The sequence below is a fragment of the Pan troglodytes genome, chromosome 4, assembly GCF_028858775.2.
Source record: "Pan troglodytes isolate AG18354 chromosome 4, NHGRI_mPanTro3-v2.0_pri, whole genome shotgun sequence".
In the NCBI taxonomy this organism is placed as follows: domain Eukaryota; kingdom Metazoa; phylum Chordata; class Mammalia; order Primates; family Hominidae; genus Pan; species Pan troglodytes.
Window position 1 is genome coordinate 42,580,398 of NC_072402.2, and position 21,826 is coordinate 42,602,223.

A 21,826-nucleotide genomic window follows, 5' to 3' on the forward strand; every position below is an offset into this window, starting at 1 on the left:
CCATCTCTACTAAAATACAAAAAATTAGCTGGGCGTGGTGGCACGCACCTGTAGTACCAGCTACTCGGGAGGCTGAGGCAGGAGAATCTCTTGAACCTGGGAGTTGGAGGTTGCCGTGAGCCAAGATCTCACCACTGTACTCTAGCCTGGCAACAGAGCAAGACTCTGTCTCAAAAAAAAAAAAAGAAAGAAAAAGAAAGAAAAAAATCAGGCAGGTGGATCACGAGGTCGGAGGGTGAGACCATCCTGCCCAACATGGTGAAACTCCATCTCTACTAAAAATACAAAAACTAGCTGGGTGTGGTGGCGTGCACCTGTAGTCCCAGCTACTCGGGAGGCTGAGGCAGGAGAATCATTTGAACCTCAGAGGGGGAGGTTGCAGTGAGCCGAGATCATGCCACTGCACTCCAGCCTGGGTGACAGGGAAAGACTCCATCTAAAAAAAAAAAAAAAAAAAAAAAAAAAAAAAAAAAAAAAAAATTCAAAACTGGTACTTTTCTAGCAAAAGCAACAGTTGAAAATAACTGATTTTCTAAACATGAATGTTTAACTTTTGCTTCATATGAAAAAATAACTTTTTTTTTTTTAAGAGGCAGGGTAGCTGGAGTGTAGTGGTATAATCATAGCTCACTACAGCCTCAAACTCCTGGGCTCAAGTGATCTTCTTGCCTCAGCCTCCCAAGCAGCTAGGAATACAGGCTTGAACCACCACACCTGGCCAATTTTTCTATTTTTTGTAGAGTTGGGGGTCTCGCTATGTTGCATATGCTGGTCTTGAATTCCTGGCCTCAAGCAATCCTTGTGCTTTGGCCTCCCAAAGTGTTGAGATTACAGGCATGAGCCACTAGGCCCAACTGAGAAAATAACTAGATAGTCATTATTTATTCCGATATTGTTGATATTTTTTCTTTTCAGCACTTGACATATTTATTGATAGTTGAATAACTTTTGTAGGATTAAATAGTAAAATATATATCATTTTAATTTAATTCTCAAAGCTCAAGTCGCACACAAAAATACTGAGGATCAAATATAGACAATATACTCAAGGCAGCTGATAACAGCCAATAGGCACAAAAAGGCCACCTCTAATGGACTGAGCAATCAATTGAGAAGTCCCCCAGTCACAGCCATCTACTCACCATAGTTTTGGTACCAATCTAGAATACATTTTGTGTATCTGCTATGTCAATACCAACCCCACTGAGTTGGGAGTCCTTGAGGGGCAGGCACTGTTTTGATCACCAAGCTGGTTTCTTTGTTTGGATCCCTGCAATCTGTTGTTGAAATGAGGTGTCCAGATTTGAATATAGTATTCTGACACAAAGTGGAGAAAAAGGTTATCTCTTCCCCTGTTTTAGACAGCATTTATCTAGTAACACAGTCTAAGATTGCATGGGGTGAGGAGTAGCCTGAATGGCTCTCTAAAGTCTGTTAGTAGTGGGCCAGGTGTGGTGGCTCTCACCTGTAATCCTAGCACTTTGGGAGGCTGAGGCCAGAGGATCACTTGAAGCCAGGAGTTCATGATCAACCTGGGCAACACAGTGAGACCCCTTCTCTACAAAAAATTTAAAAATTATCCAGATTTGGTGGTGCATGGCTGTAGTCCCAGCTACTAGGGAGGCTGAGGTGGGAAGAGTGCTTGAGCTTGAGAGATCAAGGCTGGGAGTGAGCCATGATTGCACCACTGCACTCCAGCCTGGGTAATAGAGCAAGACCCTGTCTCAAAAAGAAAAAAAAAAAAAGGTCTATGCGTAGTGAACTGAAATCCCTAAGCCTTTCCTTACATATCCTGCTGTTGTGATGAATTGCTCCTGGAACATAGGTGTGACTGGCATTCATACTTGTTACATTTCGTTATTAGAATCTCCCCATCATTCCATCATGTTGAGATATTTAAAGATTCTGATTCTATCATCCAATATGTTTATTCTTTCATGTATTTATACTTCCTTTTCTAAAGATATTTTCATAAAAGTTAATAAGAACAGAAACAAAAAAATCAGTATGAGGAAAAGAAGCAAAATTTCCAGTTCCTAGAGGTAACATATGTGCTGAGTTTGGGCATGTGAAGTGTAAATCTAAGCTTTACCTTAAAAGGGAGGATTATATTCTTCTTTATGCATCTTCCATTGCCGGGAGAGAATGGGTCTAAACAAGTTGTCTTGGGAGTTATACATATTTACTTTTTCAAAATAAAATACACTTGGCACCTGAGATTTAACCACTTAATATATATCAGCATACACTGTAAATTGTAAATATAACTGGAAAAACAGAATTTTGTAAAAATGCAAAATATGGTCCTTTTCATGCCCATAATACAATAAAGCATTTTATCATTTTGACCATATTAACATATGTTAACAGTATGACATCAAACACGGAGTCAATGAGCAGCACAATTTTGGGGGAAAAAAGATCTTACTACTGATATTCTCTATAATAAAGGGAAGAGAGTGTTTTTGACTTGAATTTTTTGGACATTTGGCCGAATCCTTTACTCAGTGAGAATTGACTTGGCTTATGAGAGTTAATTCATACCATTTGGAGGCTGAAGCAGTTATAAAGCTGCTTTGGAATGTCCTAAATTGGGCCTAAGAGACCTGTTTTTGACAGATGTGCACATGTAGTCCAGTCAATTGGCATATGGAATTTTAATGTACAAGCTAGTGCAAAAGTTTCTACATGTAACATTTATTAGTGCTCCTAGTGGCATGGAGAGACAGATGGTACACACATTACATGCAGAAGCGAGCTTTGCAATTGGCCTTACAGGCCCAATTTTGCTCAGTTACCTAGGTCCCTTAACTGCACCCCCATACTCCCCACCCCCACACACATGTGTGAGAGCCCAAATGCCCAACCCTTCCATCTCTCCTGCCCCAGAGTCCACTATGGGAACCTCCCTTGCCTTCCAATTGCTTGACTTGAGATCTCCCTTCTTTCTTGCCCTTTCTTTGGCCCAGATCCCCACCTCCTCTGGATTTTCACATCCTCCAGCTGGTCCAGCATGAGCTCTGGAGGCTAAGGTAGGGAAGAACATTGCCTTACAGCTGTTCTCGGTCCCCACCCACCCCTAATATTAGTCTTGGCAACATTCATCCCATTTCCTCACATTTGTCCCAGACTCCTCTCCTGACATCTCAGCTCTAGAAATGAAATGCTCAGGTCTACAAGAGCTGCAGAGAGATCTTCTGTCCCAGATAGTCCCAAAGAAAACCCAGGGGTGGGGAAAATGTCTTCCTTCCTTCTCTGTAATATCTAAATGAAATAGCAAAAGAGGGGAGTGCCGGGTGGAGCCTTTTTGCCTTTTCAGTCCCTGCCCCCTTCTCTGTTGTTACTGGCAATACAGACCCTTAAAAGCTAAAAAAATACCTTAAGGATGTGTGTGTGTTTTTAAAAGGTATGTCTGCGGAGGCGGAACGCTGAGTCTGAATTCTCTTCTTCACTGGCCCAAAGAGGAGAGAAATTCTGTTCAGAAGTTACTAAGGGCCAGCTGCTGTGGCTCAAGCCTGTAATACCAACACTTTGATAGGCTGAGATGGGCGGATCCTTGAGCCTAGGAGTTGGAGGCCAGCCTGGGCAACATGGCGAAACCCCACCTCTACCAAAAAATACAAAAATTAGCCGAGCATGGTAGCATGCACATGTAATCCCAGCAACTCAGGAGGCTGAGGCGGGAGGATCACCTGAGCCCAAGGAGGTTGAGGCTGCAGTGAGCCATGATCATGTCACTACACTCCAGCCTGGGTGACAGAGTGAGATCCTCTTTCAAAAAGAAGAGAAAAGAAAAAAGAAGAGAAAGGAAAACAAAAGAAAAGGAAAGAAAATAAAAGAAAAATAGCTACTAAGAGTGGCAATGGTAAAGGAAGTGGGTGGGCTGGGTGACTGAGAGGCAGCTTGGAGATTCATTAGCAGGAAATCCTGACAGTCGGCAACTCCTGGAACCTTCATCCCAAAGAGGCTCATTTCCTCTCTGCTCCATTTTTTGGGTCTCCATCCAGATCTTCACCCCAGTCTTACCGTAGTCTCCTCCCTTCTCTATGTAGGTGTGTGTTGGATGGAGGGATATAAAGAGAGATGATCCCCCACTTCATTATAGTGGTGGAAGGGGAGGGTGGGAGCTGAGGTATCATAGAATTCCAGATGTATATTCTCCTAGAAATACTATAATACATGACAGATAGGGTAAATAGTACTGTTAGGACTTTATTGAACAGAAAATCAGGCCTACTTGGTAAGCCATAGAGTATGATAAAGAAGTGGTCCAGGAATCTGAAACTTAACTTGGCTCAGTCACCAGCGCTCTAGATGAATCACATCCATTTACATTTCGATGAAAACATCTATTTACACTTCCAGTGAAATTTCTGATATCTGCCCACCTCACAAGACTGCGGAGGTGTATATGGCAGAGGTACCTGACAGCCATAAATGAGGCATACTCTGAGAATGACCCCATGGTCTAAGAAGAATGTGGATTTGAAGTCCCAAGCTAAGGAATCCGGGAGTGGCCAATCGAGAGAATCACTCCTTATCTGTAAGGGACATCCAAACCCCTGGCCTATCCCTTAAAATGCAGGCCATATAGGGGATTGAGGCCCTTTGTTTTGTGTCAAATAGAGATTGCTAGGTGGAGGGTGCTAAGTGAAAATGCTATATAAACTGCATGCTTTTTACAAACAATAGTGGTTCTCCTGTCCACCTGCTGTCACAGGACCGGCCCTGTGTGTAAGTTCTCATAGGCCATAGGACCACTCCTGTTTGTAATCCTCACAGGCCACAGGACCGACCCTGTGTGTAAGTCCTCACAGGCCACGGGACCGCCCCTGTATGTAAGTCCTCACAGGCCATAGGACCGCCCCTCTTTGTAAGTCCTCATGGGCCATGGGACCACCCCATTCATAAGTCCTCATAAGCCTTATGTCTTGTTTGCTAGCTCCAGGCCTCTTCACGCTCTCGGACACGGTGCCATCACCAAGTCAATGCTAAGCCAAAAGAACAAAGCTGGAGGCATCACGCTACCTGACTTCAAACTATACTACAAGGCTACAGTAACCAAAACAGCATGGTACTGGTACCAAAACAGAGATATAGATCAATGGAACAGAACAGAGCCCTCAGAAATTACACCGCATATCTACAACTATCTGATCTTTGACAAATCTGAGAAAAACAAGCAATGGGGAAAGGATTCCCTATTTAATAAATGGTGCTGGGAAAACTGGCTAGCCATATGTAGAAAGCTGAAACTGGATCCCTTCCTTACACCTTATACAAAAATTAATTCAAGGTGAATTAAAGACTTAAATGTTAGACCTAAAACCATAAAAACCCTAGAAGAAAACCTAGGCATTACCATTCAGGACATAGGCATGGGCAAGGACTTCATGTCTAAAACACCAAAAGCAATGGCAACAAAAACCAAAATTGACAAGTGGGATCTAATTAAACTAATGAGCTTCTGTACAGCAAAAGAAACTACCATCAGAGTGAACAGGCAACCTACAAAATGGGAGAAAATTTTCGCAACCTACTCATCTGACAAAGGACTAATATCCAGAATCTACAATGAACTCAAACAAATTTACAAGAAAAAAACAAACAACCCCATCAAAAAGTGGGCAAAGGATATGAACAGACTCTTCTCAAAAGAAGACATTTATGCAGCCAAAAGACACATGAAAAAATGCTCATCATCACTGGCCATTAGAGAAATGCAAATCAAAACCACAATGAGATACCATCTCACACCAGTTAGAATGGCAATCATTAAAAAGTCAGGAAACAACAGGTGCTGGAGAGGATGTGGAGAAATAGGAACACTTTTACACTGTTGGTGGGACTGTAAACTAGTTCAACCATTGTGGAAGTCAGTGTGGCGATTTCTCAGGGATCTAGAACTAGAAATACCATTTGACCCAGCAATCCCAAAGGACTATAAATCATGCTGCTATAAAGACACATGCACACGTATGTTTATTGCAGCACTATTCACAATAGCAAAGACTTGGAACCAATCCAAATGTCCAACAGTGATAGACTGGATTAAGAAAATGTGGCACATATACACCATGGAATACTATGCAGCCATAAAAAATGATGAGTTCATGTTCTTTGTAGGGACATGGATGAAATTGGAAATCATCATTCTCAGTAAACTATCGCAAGGACAAAAAACCAAACATTGCATGTTCTCACTCACAGATGGGAATTGAACAATGAGAACACATGGACACAGGAATAGGAACATCACACTCTGGGGACTGTTGTGGGGTGGGGGGAGGGGGGAGGGATAGCATTAGGAGATATACCTAATGCTAAATGATGAGTTAATGGGTGCAGCACACCAGCATGGCACATGTATACATATGTAACTAACCTGCACATTGTGCACATGTACCCTAAAACTTAAAGTATAATAAAAAAAAAAAGTGAAGGAAAATTGAACTCTCTCTCTGCCTGTTGGAGCTGAGACATCAGTCTTCTTCTGCCCTTGGACTGGTACTTACACCATCAGCACTCCAGGTCTTCAGGCCTTTGCACTCAAATTGGAATTTATGTCACTGGCTTTCCTGGGTCTCCAACTTGCAATTGGCAGATTGTGGGATGTCTCAGCCTCCACAGTTAAATGAGCCAATTCCTTCTAATATATCTCATTCTCTCATATTCTTTCTCTCTCTTTCTCTCCCTCTCTCTCTCTACACACACACACACACACACACACACCTATTCTTGCTCTGTTTTTCTGGAGAGCCCTGACTAATACAGTCATGATGCTGCATGGTTTAGCATGGGGCCTCCATTAGTCCACCTACTTGGCTCAGTGGTGAAGCACTGTAGTCCTCTTGCTATTTTCATTTCCACCCCTTCTCCTAGGAGATTTACTATACTCTCTACCCAGTTCAGTCCTCCTCCACAGCAGAGATCATGACTTAATGCGCCTATTAGTTGATGTTCTTTACCTAAATGTGATTAGTAGCCTTTTGAGGGCAGGGATTAGGTCAAATTTTTTTTATATCTCTGGGGCCTAGCAAAGTGCCAGGTTAACAGGAGCCACTAGGTAATCATTAGAGAACCAGCTCTAGCAGATATTGAAACATATTATAAAATTACACAAATTAGACTGGGCATGGTATCTCACACCTGTAATCCCAGGACTTTGGGAGGCCAAGGAGGGATGATCATATGAGCTCAGGAGTTCGAGACCAGCCTGGGCAACATGGCAAAACCCCATCTCTACAAAATATACAAAAGTAGCCCGGTGTGGTGGCATGTGCCTGTGGTCCCAGCTACTCGGGAGGCTGAGGTAGGAGGATTGTTTGAGCCTAGGAGCCAGAGGTTGCAATGAGTCAAGATCATGCCACTGCACTCCAGCCTGGGTGACAGAGTAAGAGCCTGTCTCAAAATAATAATAATAATAATAATAATAATAATTCAGAAGTTAAACCAGTGTGGTATCAGCACAAGAATAGATAGATCAGTGAAAGTCTCTAGCCTAGAAAGAAACTAAAATGCATATGAAGATTGAGCATAGAATAAAGGTGGCTTTTTTTTTTTTTTTGGAAGACAGAATCTCGCTCTGTCACCCAGGCTAGAGTGCAGTACAGTGGTATGATCTCGGCTCACCGCAACCTCTGCCTCCAGGGTTCAAACAATTCTTGTGCCTCAGTTTCCTGAGTAGCTGGGACTACAGGCATGTGCCACCATGCCTAGCTACTTTTTTGTATTTTTTAGTAGAGATGGGGTTTCATCATGTTGCCCAGGCTGGTCTCCAACTCCTGAGTCAGGCAATCCACCTGCCTCAGTCTCCCAAAGTGGTAGGATTACAGGCATGAGCTACTGTGCCCAGCAAATGTGGTACTTTAAAATAGGTGAGGAGAGTAGGTCTTGTTCAATAAATGGTGTTAGAACAACTGGCTACCAGCTAACTTCAGAATCTTTTCCCATACATTACAACAAAATTATTTCAGATAAATTGCATGTAAAAAACGAGACATAAAAACTATACAAAAAGGTATAGGTAAATATTTTTAAAAGTTTGGCATGGGGAAGGTCTTTCTAAAAATGACCCTGGAGGAAGGAACCATAGATTTGACCATATACAATGAAAATTGCTGTTCTGCAAAAACAACCAAAGTCAAAAGACAAGCTGGGACACAATATATGCTTATATATATGTAAACCGAAAAAATTCTAAGCTTCCTAACAATCTGAACAGACCCCCTCCTTTTGGCCAAGGGCATTCCAAAATTAACCTGAAAACCTAGCTCAGGCCATCATGGGAAGGGGGAGTCAGACATGCCTCTTTATACCCTCCTCCCTACTGGAATTCAGGAAAAGCCAACGAGCATTAACATTAACACAGACCTTAAGTCTGATAAGAAACATTTACAATGTATTCTCTCTGAAGCCTGCCATCTGGAGGCTTCATCTGCATGATAAAACACTGGCCTCTACAACCCCTTATTGTAATCCAAATATTCCTTTCTTTTGATTCCAGGTCTTTAGATGATAACTTAACTCTTTCAACCAATTGCTAATCAGAAAATCTTTAAATCTACCTATGACCGGGAAGCCTCCACTTTGAGTTGTCCCACTTTCCCAGATAGAACCAATGCATATCTTCCATGTATTGGCTGATGTCTCATGTCTCCCTAAAATATACAAAAGCAAACTGTACCCCATCCACCTTGGACACATATCGTTAAGACCTCTTGAGGCTGTGTCACAGGTGTGGCCTTAACTTTGGCAAAATAAACCTTCTAAATTAATTGAGACCTGTCTCAGATGCTTTTGAGTTCACACATGACAGATGATTAATACCCTTGGCCAAAAACAAGTTCTAATATATCAAGAATCACTCCCCAAAAGAAGATGAGTGAAAAATATGGATGGGGAAATCACAAAGGAAAAAATTCAAATATGTGGGTATTCAACCTCTACATCAATAAAGGACATGCACATTACAATCATGAGATTTTTATTTTTACCATTTAATGGAAAAGATTTTAAGAGAATATAGTTCTCAGTATTGACAAGAATGTGCAGAAGAAGGTACTCTCCCAGTCTTAGATAGATTGTTCACACACAGGTGGAAACTGAGGCTAGAGTGTGGAATAAAGGGGTAGGACAGTCACAGGTAAACAGCCTTATGTCCCTAAAGAGGCTGGATGTGGTATCAGTCTTGGCCATCCCAGCTGGAGATCTGATGAAAGTTCTTGATGGGTTAGGAAGTTAGACAGCAGGAGAGCAGGGGAGAAACAGATCTAAGAGAGTGCTTGTCATTTCTGATGCCATTGCATCTAAGTTTCCCTTCATAATTCTTCCTTGCTCACCTTTTTATTTTTATAGAGCATCTCAAGAATCAACTCTTAAAACCCAGCACACATTTATACTGGCTTCTTTTTAAAATTGCATTCACTTTCAACATTATATCAGGAAAGGCAATGCAGTAGCAGAAACAAGCTGGGCTGGCATTTCTGTGCAGTGTGTTCAGCACGCTGAATGGGAAGGGCAGGGTAACAGTGAGAGCACGAATCAAAGTTTATCACCTGTGGGGTTTCAGGCAAGTTGTTCAATCATTCTCAACTTGTTTTCTGCATGTTTGCCTTCCTTCCCTCCCTCCCTCCTTCTCTCTCTCTCTCTCTCTCTCTCTCTCTTTCTCTCTTTCTTTCTTATTTGAGATGAAGTCTCGCTCTGTCACCCAGGCTGGAATGCAGTGGCGCGATCTCGGCTCACTGCAAGCTCCGCCTCCTGGGTTCACGCCATTCTCCTGTCTCAGCCTCACGAGTAGCTGGGACCACGGGCGCCCGCCACCACGCCCGGCTACTTTTTTTGTATTTTTAGTAGAGACGGGGTTTCACCGTGTTAGCCAGGATGGTCTCGATCTCCTGACTTCGTGATCCACCCGCCTCGGCCTCCCAACGTGCTAGGATTACAGGCGTGAGCCACCGCGCCCTGCCAAATGTTTGTATTTCTATAAGTAGGAATAATAACACTAACTTCACAGTGTTGTTGTCGGGATTAAGTAAAATTGTGTATGTAAAATCCTGAGAATTAGTCTATGTTTAATAAAGGTAGGTTTCCTTCCTTTTTTGAGAAAAACAAGCCATTGTTTTTCTCAAAAACTTATCCTACAGGTGGCATTCTACATTTCTTGTGTGGTCTCCATTCCGAACAGGCTCTGAGGCTTCACACTGTCTGAGGCTCTTGCTAACCCGTGATAAAGGGTTCTTGGCAAAAAAAGTTGAGCTGCTTCCTATTTCGTTGGCCTCCAGGCTGAGAGGAAAGCTCTGGCTTAGGGTAAAATACTGCTGGGTGGAATCCAGAATGACCTCCATCCAGCTCCCCAGCTGCACAGGCTAAACTGTGGCTTGCATGAAAATTGGAGAGTATGTGACCTCATCTGGTGAGGAAATGGAGAACAAAAGACGGGCGAACAGGAGCCAAAAAAAGCCTCATAAAACATATTTTAATCACATCAGTCTGGCATTACCATCCCTGCGTAGCTACTAAATGCTCATGGCTGTCAGAATTTGGTGATTACAACTGTGGCTGTCATGTTAGGGGCACAAAACCTAAGCTTAAACAAAAAGGTCAGGGCCCAAAAGGCATGCACAGAAGGGAATGGTGGAGTTTACAATGTTCCATCTAACACTGGACACGTGACGGTAAGTCACGTAGCTTTTGATGTTACTGCTTCGGCTGTTGCTACAGTCTTCCTTTTGGGAGGCAGTATAGGTAGGATGTGTTTAAAATAAAAATAGAGATGAATCAACATCAGAAAAGGAAGATCAAGATCTTAATTTCCTCACTGCTATCTTCCAATCAGTGCATCAGAATCACCTGCAGAGCTTGGTAAAAACAGATTCAGGAACACCACAGTCTTAGTTTGGGTTGCTATAACAAAGAACCGTAGACACAGTGGCTTATTAAGCACAGAAGTTTAATTCTCACTGTTCTGGAGGCTGGAAGTCTGAGATTAGGGTGCCAGCATGGTCAGGTTCTGATAAGGATGTTCTTCTCGGTTGCAGATGGCCAACTTATCCTTGTGTCCATCCTTCCATGGTGGAAAGAGGTGTAGAGAGCTCTCCGGGGTCATTTTTAAAAGGGGACTAATCCCATTCATGGGGGTTCCACCATTGTGGCCTAATCACCTCCCAAAGGCCCCACCTCCTAATACCATCACATTTCAGATTAGGAATTTTTTTTTTTTTTTTTTTTTTTTTTGAGACAGAGTCTCTCTCTGTCACTTAGGCTGGAGTGCAGAGTGATCTCTCCTCACTGCAACCTCCGCCTCCCAGGTTCAAGCGATTCTTCTGCCTCAGCCTCCTGAGTAGCTGGGACTACAGGTGCGTGCCACCATGCTCAGCTAATTTTTGTATTTTTAGTAGAGACAGGGTTTCACCATGTTGCCCAGGCTGGTCTTGAACTCCTTACCTCAGACGATCCACCCGCCTCAGCCTCCCAAAGTGCTGGAATTACAGGTGTGAGCCACCATGCCCAGCCAGGTTAGGATTTTAACACATGAATTTTGGGCAGGGACACAAACATTCAGTCCATTGCATCCATCCTCAGAATTTCTGAAGTGAGACCTGAGAATTTCCATTCCCAGGAAGCTCCCAGGTGATGCTGATGCTGCAGGTCCAGAGACTGCTTGAGCACTGCTGCTCTAGGTGATTTTTAGAGAAGGTCTGTTCCTGTTTCTAGGGGATCTGCTCTGAAGCCTGATTTTCCCTCATGCCCCTACTCTTACCCAGACTATGTAGATCATTCTCCTCTAGTTTTCAAAACATCAAAGTAATTATCTCTTTTTTTGGTTGTTATTCAGAACAAGAAGAAGTTTATTAGTTGGAACAGAAATACAGATTATAACAGGGGTACACTCAAGTCCAGATTAATAGCCCCAACACTGGCTGAACTTTAGAAAAATCTGGGAAACTGGAAAGAGGAAGAAATAAAGGGCAGAAGGAAGCAAGCTGGCCCAGGCTTCACACCCAGATATTCTAATTTAATATGTTTGGGGTGGGGTCCTATCCTAGCAGGAATAAGCTTTAAAAGCTACCCATGTGACTCTAATTTGCAACCAGGACTGAGAACTGCTGGTCTAGATCACTGTATTAGTCCATTCTTGTGTTGCTATAAAGAAATACATGAGGCCGGGCACAGTGGCTCATACCTGTAATCCCAGTGCTTTAGGAGGCCAAGGCAGGTGGATCCCTTGAGGTCAGGAGTTCGAGACCAGCCTGGCCAACATGGTGAAACCCCATCTCTACTAAAAATACAAAAATTAGCTGGGCATTGTGGTGCATGCCTGTAATCCCAGCTACTTGGGAGGCTGAGGCAGGACAGTCGCTTGAACCTGGGAGGTGGAGGCTGCAGTGAGCCGAGATTGTGACACTGCACTCCAGCCTGGGTGACAGAAAGAGACTCTGTTTTTTTGTAGAGATGGGGTTTTGCTGTGTTGCCCAGGCTGGTCTTGAACTCCTGGGCTCAAGCAATCCACCTGCCTTGGCCTCCCAAAGTGTTGGGATGATAAGCATGAGCCACTGCAACTGGTCATGTACTGTGTTCAACACTGAAAGAAAATCTTCCTGACCACTTCAGGGCCTGCAGAGTAACAAAACACTCAGCAGCCTGGTTGAGTACAATAATATCCAATGGCTCTTACAAAGGAGACTTAAACTGCTTGATAAAGGACCGCACTGCATATTCCCATAAAACCAGTTTATTCTAATTCAATCCAGCCCTGGTGAAGCGGCATCATTTGTCTGGGGTAATACCTGAGGTTTGTTGCCTTATGCCAAGGAAATCAAGGATGTGGACACACAAGGAGTGAGGTTAAGAGCAGAGGTTTAACAGGCAAAAGAAAGAGAAAAACTCTTGAGAAGGCAGTATCTGATTTACATAGGGCCCAAAAGACTGGTTGGACCAGGTGTGCCATTTACATAGCGGGCAAAGAAGCTGGCCACCCCACCATAATCTATATTATTTGAATGGGTTCTCTACCTGGCCAGCGCCATGTTGCCTGCTTCTTTATTGCACATGTGGTTGACAAAGAAAAGGGAAAATGGAGTCTCCATGTTGAACATGCCTGGCCCCCAGGTAGCCTTTTCTTACTGGCACAGCTGCTGGCATTCACCCATGCAAGCTTTCAGCTTGCTTATCTGTGTCTGCAGCTTCCCTTTGTTAGAAAATAAATGATTTGGGGACTGCTTTTTATTAAAAGGGAAATCTTGCCGAGGACTCTTTTACCCTCACTAACTGCCTAAATAATTTCATTCTAGCTCCTGTATCACTGGGTTAGGTTTTGAGAATGCTGAGGTGAAGATGACATGGAGCCTGCCTTCAAATAGATCACACTTTAGCAGAGGAGATAGGTAGGTGAGCAAGTATTAATGTAACTGCCCAAGAGGTTTACCTTGCCTGCTGCCTAGACAGAGCCAATTCCTTAAGACAGGGGAATTGCAATAGAAAAAGAGTAATTCACACAGAGCCGGCTGGCGGGGAGACCAGAGTTTTATTATTACTTAAATCAGTTTCCCCAAGCATTTGGGAAGCAGAGTTTTTAAGGATAACTTGGTGGGTGAGAGGAAGCCAGTGAGCCAGGAGTGCTGATTGGTCAGAGATGAAATCATAAGGAATTGGAGCTGTCTTGTTTTGCTCAGTCAGTTCCTAGGTGGAGGCCACAAGATCAGATGAGCCAGTTTATTGATCTGTGTGGGGCCAGCTGATCCATCAAGTGCAGGGTCTGCCAAATATCTCAAGCGCTGATCTTTGGAGCAGTTTAGGGAAGGTCAGAATCTTGTAGCCTTCAGCTGCATGACTCCTAAACCATAATTTCTAATCTTGTGGCTAATGTTAGTCCTACAAAGGCAATCCAGTCCCAGGTAAGAAGGAGGTCTGCTTTGGGAAAGGGCTATTACCCTTACTAACTTCTCCCAAAGTTAGTTAAGCCTACACCTAGGAATGAACAAGGATAGCTTGGGGGTTAGAAGCAAGATGGAGTTAGTTAAGTTAGATTTCTTTCACTGTCTCAGTCATAATTTTGTAAAGGCGGTTTCATTAATATATTTCCACACTGGGTGCTGACTGCTGTGGAACGAGGTGCAGTCGGAATTCAGAGCAGGTGGAGGTGAGGTCATCAGGGAAGGCTTTCTGGAAGCAGACACTAGGGCTGAATTTTGGAAGGAAAATAAGTTGTTCAGTAGTCAAAGTATGCAAAGGGTGTTCCAGGCAAGGGCCCAGAGGAGGGAGACAGTATGTCTAGCATTGTGAGCTATTGGTTGTTCAATATTGCAGGTAGGTAAATCATGACGTGCAAAATAGTAGGAGATGCAATTGTAGAGTCAAGCAGAGGTGAGGCCCTTTTTATGCTAAGCCTAAGGAACTTGAACTTTAGCACACAGATTGGTAGTAATCAGACTTAAATGATCACCCAAATTACCTGGGGAACTTCCAAAAAAACCAAAAACAACAACAACAACAAAACAAACAAAGCAAAATAAATTCCTGAGCCCCACCTGTAGAGATTCTAATTCAGTAGGTCTGTGGTGAGCCTGGCCTGGTGATGTGTGCATCCCAGCTGAGCAGCAGGACTTGGGGGAAGGCTGACCAGTGAAAAGAGGCTAGGGAAATCGAAGCAGCAAGGGTGATAAATACTCCAAAGGCAATTGGAGATTAGTCTATTGGATTCTAGGATAACTGGATCTCTTCAACTCACTTTTAAAAGGAAATTTCAGGGTTTAGAGAGGGCAAAAAGATATTGGCTTTTGTGTAATCTTTATTCAATGATTGATGTTACAGAAAATTTGCTGCAAGCACTGGGGCAATAAGATGTTACCAATACCTTTCTGGGTTTGGTGGGAGCCCCACCCAGGTTTAAAGTTTATTTCGCACAAGATTCATCTCAAGCAGTAACAATAATGGCAATAAATAAAGCATAATCATATTTATTGTTATAGCAAGTACTTATTAACATTTGTTTCTCCTAAAATTTGATAATAATACATGTTTAATCTACTTTGCACATAAAATAAAACTAACAGGCACGAATTCCTCTGAGTGAAGACAAGATTGGTCAAGGTTGAACTACAGCAACTAATAGCGAATGTCTACTACAAATAAGTAAATTAGCGAAGATCTTAAAGTAGAGCAAATCCTTGGGCCAAAAATAATGATTTGCGGAAAGCACTGGTTTTTGAAGCACAGACTTGAATTGCCTTGGGAAAGAGTCAGTCATAGATTTTTCCAGGTGTCTTGTCTGGAACCAGACAGTTGGTATATGAGCTTTTGCTCACTATAAAAATATAAAACACAGTCTGGGAGACATAGTGAGTCATTGTCTTTACAAAAAAAAAAAAAAACAAAGAAAAAGAAAAGAAAATGAGTCGAGTGTGATGGCACGTTCCTGTAGTCCCACCTACTTTGGAGGCTGAAGTGGGAGGATTGCTTGAGCTCAGAAGTCTGAGGCTGCAGTGATCTATGATCATGCCACTGAACCCTAGCCTGGGTGACAGAGTGAGACCCTACCATAAAAATTTTTAAAAAACATATAAAAGTAGTTCCCCCCAAGTTATGTTTTATTATGTTGTGGGCTTATTTTTACAGTGTAAGTTATCATGGACTTTCATATATTACACTTTTTTTTTTTTTTCTGAGACAGGGTCTTCCTCTGTCACCCAGGCTGGAGTGCAGTGGTGCAATCTCATCTCGCTACATCCTCTGCCTCCTGGGTTCAAGCGATTCTTGTGCCTCAGCCTCCCAAGTAGCTTGGAGTACAGGCATGTGCCACTGTGCCTGACCTCATTATTAAACTTTTTTTTTTTGAGATGGAATCTCCCTCTGTTACCCAGGCTGGAGTGCAGTGGCACAATCTCGGCTCACTGCAACCTCTGCCTCCCGTGTTCAAGCGATTCTTCTGCCTCAGCCTCCCCAGTAGCTGGGACTACAGGCATGTGCCACCACACCTGGCTAATTTTTGTATTTTCAGTAGAGATGGAGTTTCACCATATTGGCCAGGCTGGTCTCAAACTCCTGACCTCGTGATCTGCCTGCCTCGACCTCCCAAAGTGTTGGGATTACAGGCATGAGCCACCGCAGCCAGCCTCATTATTAAACTTTTTATGTCATGATGTGGCAAACTATATTTTTCAAAGATGGCAGTACCCACATCTCCCACACACTTTTTACATGGTGACTTGAAGACTCCTCCCATTCAGAGTTGGGTCTATGTTCCTTTTATGGGTTAAACTATGTTTCTCCAAAAATTCTTATGTTGAAGTTCTAACCTACAGTACCTCAGAATGTGAACTTAATCAGAGATGCGGTCTTTACACAGTTAATCAAGTAAAATGAACTCATTAGGGTGGGCCCTCATGCAGTATGACTGGTGTCCTTTTAAAAAGGGGAAAAATGGACATAGACACACAGAGCGGGAAGATGATGTGAGGAGACAGGGAGAGAAGAGAGGAGAGCCAAGGAGAGAGGCCTGGAGCAGATCCTTCCTCTCAGCCCTCAGAAGGAACCAACCCTACCAACCCCTTTATTTTGGACTTCCAGCTTCCAGAACTGTGAGATAATACATTTCTCTTATTCAGGCCACCAGTCTACAGTACTTTGTTATGGCAGCCCTAGCCAACTAATACACTTCCCTCCTCTCAAATCTGGGTAGCTTATAATTACTGTGGAAGTGACATTATGTGACTTCCTAGGCTAGGTCATAAAAGGGAATACACCTTCCACTGATTGTCTTGGAAGACTGGTCTGTGAGGAAGCCCAGGCCACCGGAAAAGTTCACATGTTGGTGTTCTAGCTGACAATCCCAGCTGATAGCTAGCATTGACTGGTAGAGATATAAATTAAACAACTTTCACCCTTTGATTCTCTTTGTTAATTCCTGACTCACAAAAGGTGTTAGCATAATGAAATGACAGTTTTAAGCCACTACATTTGGGGATAATTACATAATAGTTTGTAACATGTCTTTAAGACGATTTTTATTTAAGATTACTCATGCCTTTGCTCAAATTGTTCCTCCTGCTTGGAATCCTTTCCCCCTAGATATCCAGCAGTAGCACTATTCTAGTCTTTGCTCACTGTGTAAAATTTCCACCCACCTGTCCTTTCCATGTTGCCCCGCCACTACCACCTCCAGCCCCCTTTGCTGTTCTATATTTTTCCACATGGTAAATATTACCTTTTAACATATGATATCATTAATTAATTAAGGTATTCAGTTTACTTATTTCTTATGGTCTTTCTCCTGTTAAATATGTAAAGCTTTTTAGGGCGAAGACCTTTGTCCATTTGTTTACTGATGTATCCCAAGTTCCTAGAACAGTACTTGCCCCATAGTAGACACTCAATAAAATAAATATTTGTTAAGTAAATGAATGAGAAGAATTTTAAATCTGGGAAATTAGAAAGTCACTGTTAACTCTACAACTTTTTGGAATTTTTTTTTTTTTTTAAGAGACAGGGGTTTCACTATGTTGCCCAGGCTGGTCTTGAACTCCTGAGCTCAAGCTCAAGCGATCCTCGTGCCTCAGCCTTCCAAAGTGCTGGGATTACAGATGTGAGCTACTGCTCCCTGTCTGTATCACATTATTTCAGTGAATGCCATTTCCCAAACTGGTATCCCATAGTAAAATAAATTTGGAAAATATTACATCATATGTATAGTCCTCTGAAAGAGTCACAATGTACAAAACAAACCTAAAAATTTCAAAGTGCTGCAATAAAGTCAACTGCTTTCTTGATGTACCTCATCTTTTCCAAAATTTCCATGGCCAGTTTGCTCCACAGCACACTGATTACCACAGCAGTGGCGTATGGAGTAGGAATGACACTATGAGGGCCTATGGAATATGGAGAGAGGATATGAAAGCAATGGGGACAAACAGATATTGGCGGGGTTGTGGAGAAAAGGGAACACTTAGACACTGTGGGTGGAAATGTAAATTAGTTCAGTCCCTGTGGAAAACAGTTAGGAGATTTCTCAAAGAACTAAAAATAGAATTACCATTCAGCCCAGCAATCTCATTACTGGGTATATATCCAAAGGAAAAGAAATCATCCCATCAGAAGGACACCTGCACTTCTACATTTATCACAGCACTATTCACCATAGCAGACATGGAATCAACCTAGGTGCCCATCAGTGGTGGACTGGATAAAGAAAATGTGGTGCATATACACCATGGAATACTACACAGCCATGAACAAGAATGAAATCATGTCCTTTGCAGCAATATGGATGCAGCTGGAGGCCATTATCTTAAATGAATTAATGCAGAAACAGAAAACCAAATACCACATGTTCTGACTTATAAATGGGAGCTCAACATGGGGTACACATAGACACAAAGATGGGAACAATAGACACACTGGGGACTCCAAAATTAGGGAAGAGGGCAAGGGTTGAAAAACCGCATATTAGGTACTATGTTCACTATTTGGGTGATGGGTTCAATAGAAGCACAAACCTCAGTATCATGCAATATACTCATGTAACAACCCTGCACATGTACCTCCTGGATCTAAAATAAATAAAATGAAAGAGGAGCTTTCAAACTTTTTTATTGTAACCCACACTAAGAAATTATTTTACTTATTTTTAATTATTATTTTTTGTACAGATGGGGTCTTCTTATGTTGCCCAGGCTGGTCTCGAACTTCTGGGCTCAAGCAAACCAAGAGATCATTTTACATAGAAACTCAGTATACATACACACGCACAAAAGTATAAAAATAAAAATAACTGAAATAAAGTTTTCACAAACTATTCTTAGCATTATTATGTGCTGTGCAGTGACGTTTTCTATCCTAACCCATCCCATTCTGTTCTGTTCTATTCTCCTTCAGTTGTGGTCAAAATGCACTAAATTGATTTCATGAGCCAGAATTTTGTCTTTTCCTGCTGCTTTTGGAAGAGCTCCTCAAACTCTTCAAACCCAGTCCATTCTTCAGTTGTATCTATTCTGCTTCATATTTGTTTTTTAAAAATTAAATTGTTGTGGCTCCAGATGAGGGGTTTTTTTTTAACAAAAAGAAATTTTAAAAATTGTTGTGGGTACATAGTAGGTGTATATATTTATGGGGTACATGAGATGTTTTGATATAGGCAGGCAATGCATAATAATCCCATCATGGGGAATAAGGTATCCATCCCTTCAAGCTTTTATCTTTTGTGTTACTAACAATTCAACTATGCTCTTCTAGTTATTTTAAAAATGTACAATTAATTATTATTGACAACAGTCACACTGTTGTGCTACATTCTGCTATGTATTCCATCTATTTGCCCTTTATTTTATTACTTTCTTCATACTTAATGTTTCCACTAGGTTTAAAACAATTATTTCTTTCTCTTGCTTAATGTTACTAATAAGTCCCCTCCCTCTTTGATATATGTATTATGCTTGCTTTAAATTCTTGATGTCTATTCCTATAATCATGCTTCAAATGATATGAACTGTTCCATCTGTAGTCTTTCTTTTACACTAATTGTGCTCCTCAGCTGTCTCAACTCAGCACTTTGGAAATTGCTCAGGCTGAAAAATTTGGAAAACATAGAAAAATATAATATAAATAACAAAATAAAAACCACCCATAATTTCACCCAGAGTTAATCAATTGACATTTTATTGTATTTTCTTCCAGTCTTTTGCATGTTTAGTACATTGAATTATTGAGAAAATACTGTATGTAATGTTCTATCTGAACCTTTCTCTTAACTTTAAGATTTTCTCAAGTTATTAAAACTGTTCATGGACCTCGCTTTAGTGATTGCAAAATATTCCATCATGAGAATAATATATTTAATCCCGAGCATTTAGAATGTTTCTATTTTTTTTTTGCTTCTTAAAAAAAAACTGCCGCAAACATTTTGAACATAAATATTTGCTCATATTTCTGGTTATTTCCATAAAATAGAACCTTAGAATGAAAGGATTCAAGGGAACGGACACTAAGGTACAAGCTGTTTTGCCAAATTGTTTGCTGAAAGGTTTGTACAATTTTACAGTTCCACAGGCAGTGTGTAATTGAGTTCCTACCATCATGTTCATCATCCTCTTGTAGTTTGCTAATCTGATAGAGTTTTCTCTTTCCTATTTTGCATGTCTCTGAAGAGTAGGGAATCATTCATTATTTGTATTTACTTTTATGTAAATTTTGGGTTCAGGCCCTTCCCAGTTTTTTCTGCTCTGGAAGGCTAGCCAACCAAAGCTTTCTAGCAAAGGTGCTCACACGTGCCTCTAGTGGAAGGTTTTGAGAATGCCTTCTTGCAAAGGGGTGTATGTACCTGACTGCAACCTATGACTTGCAGCCTGGTGTCAGATGGTGGTATCAGGTGAAGTGCCACACTGAGTGTAGACAATGAGGTTTCAGTGTGTTTGCATATGCGTAACAGACAGGTGATAGTTCAGTCTCAGTTTAAGCCTGGACATCAGGCAATAGTGTGTGTGTGCGTGTGTGTGACAGAAAAGGTTGGTCACCAAATACCTTTTAAATACACACACAAAATTACAACTTATGACAAGACTTTCTCATGACCTCATAAGCATACTTTTCATTTTCAGTGTGACTTGTAGACAGCTGCATCCCTAGAGTTACTTTAGAGAGCCCTGTCGTTCCCAAGCAGAGAGATTTGTCTGCACAGCCAGCCTCTGGGTGAAGTACAAATGCAAAATAAATAAATGCCTTCTTCTAGAACAGCAATATTATTTTTCAATTCTTCTTATAACTAAAAATACTAAGTCTATTTCCAGGAAATTATTAGACAATGTGAACAAATACCAGAAGTTTATAGAGCTGCAAAGATGTACTCAGGAGAGTCTGGTGTTGAAGGTAGCCCCCAACAAGAGGAGTCCTCTCTGGAATGGAAATATGTGTACTTTTCAGTTAAATTCATGATAAAAAATACTTTTTGAGCTTTTGTCTTTGGGGTACAAAATCTAAACATGTGCCACTACAAACCACTTAGATGCGGAGCTAAGTAAGTCTGTGTGTGGGTGTGTGTTAGGATGGGAGGACCAGTCCAGGTTAACAATGTAAGGAAAATTCTTGAGTCCATGTAAATAATTACACCGTCAGCCAGTAACAGCTTACCTCAGACTTATTGTCAGACCAAATAAGAGCTGGCCTGAAGAAGCAGGGTGGGGGAGGAAAGAGGCTGGCCCATGGAGTCCTGCCTTGGGAGAGGCTGCTGACCTGGAACAGGAGGACAGAAGGCTCTGCTCTGTCATGGCTGCCTCCATGAGGCTTAGTAGCAACACCCAGAATCTGTCTCCTCAGCCATCACATGGAGATACCCACTTCACCCGTTGTTGAAATTAGCTTGGCGCATGGGAACCAGCATGAGTAGCAGGTAATGTTACACCACAGGAGAATGCTGAAGTGGAGTGCCCTAGACAGCCAGAGAAAAATTTTAGATCATCTTGGGGCTCCCAAGGATCAGGACAGATAAGGAGGGGGACTAAGGGTGTAAAAGCATGGGGTGGGAGTAGGGATGATCACAAATTTGTCCAGAAATAATTCTGGAGGAGTCCCGACTTATGCCTTTTTACTGAAGGTGATGTGCAGAGTCTGAACCTGAAAGTCTCAAAATTGTGAACAAGTTGAGGTTTCAAATCCAGAAGGGCGAATCCCCCTTATGTTGTTCTGTCAGCAGAAACCGTCTCCCCTCACTTCCCCAATGTGTATGCTCTGTTAAGACAATGGGCTTCCTTTGAGGGCTTCTGGGGTGAAAAAGATAGAGGAAAATGAATATATCAAACATTTTATCAGTGTCTACTGCATGCAGAATAGACAAAGAGCT

General features: G+C 42.0%; 1 long non-coding RNA gene across 1 annotated transcript; it reads left to right on the forward strand.

Moving 5' to 3' along the window:
- Nucleotides 1-1,948: 1,948 nt before the first annotated feature.
- On the forward strand, nt 1,949-20,718 carry LOC134810011 (uncharacterized). Its single transcript, XR_010157071.1, has 5 exons — nt 1,949-2,042; nt 2,970-3,032; nt 9,445-9,571; nt 13,293-13,385; nt 20,589-20,718. It is a non-coding gene; the product is annotated as an uncharacterized LOC134810011 (long non-coding RNA).
- Nucleotides 20,719-21,826: the final 1,108 nt, after the last annotated feature.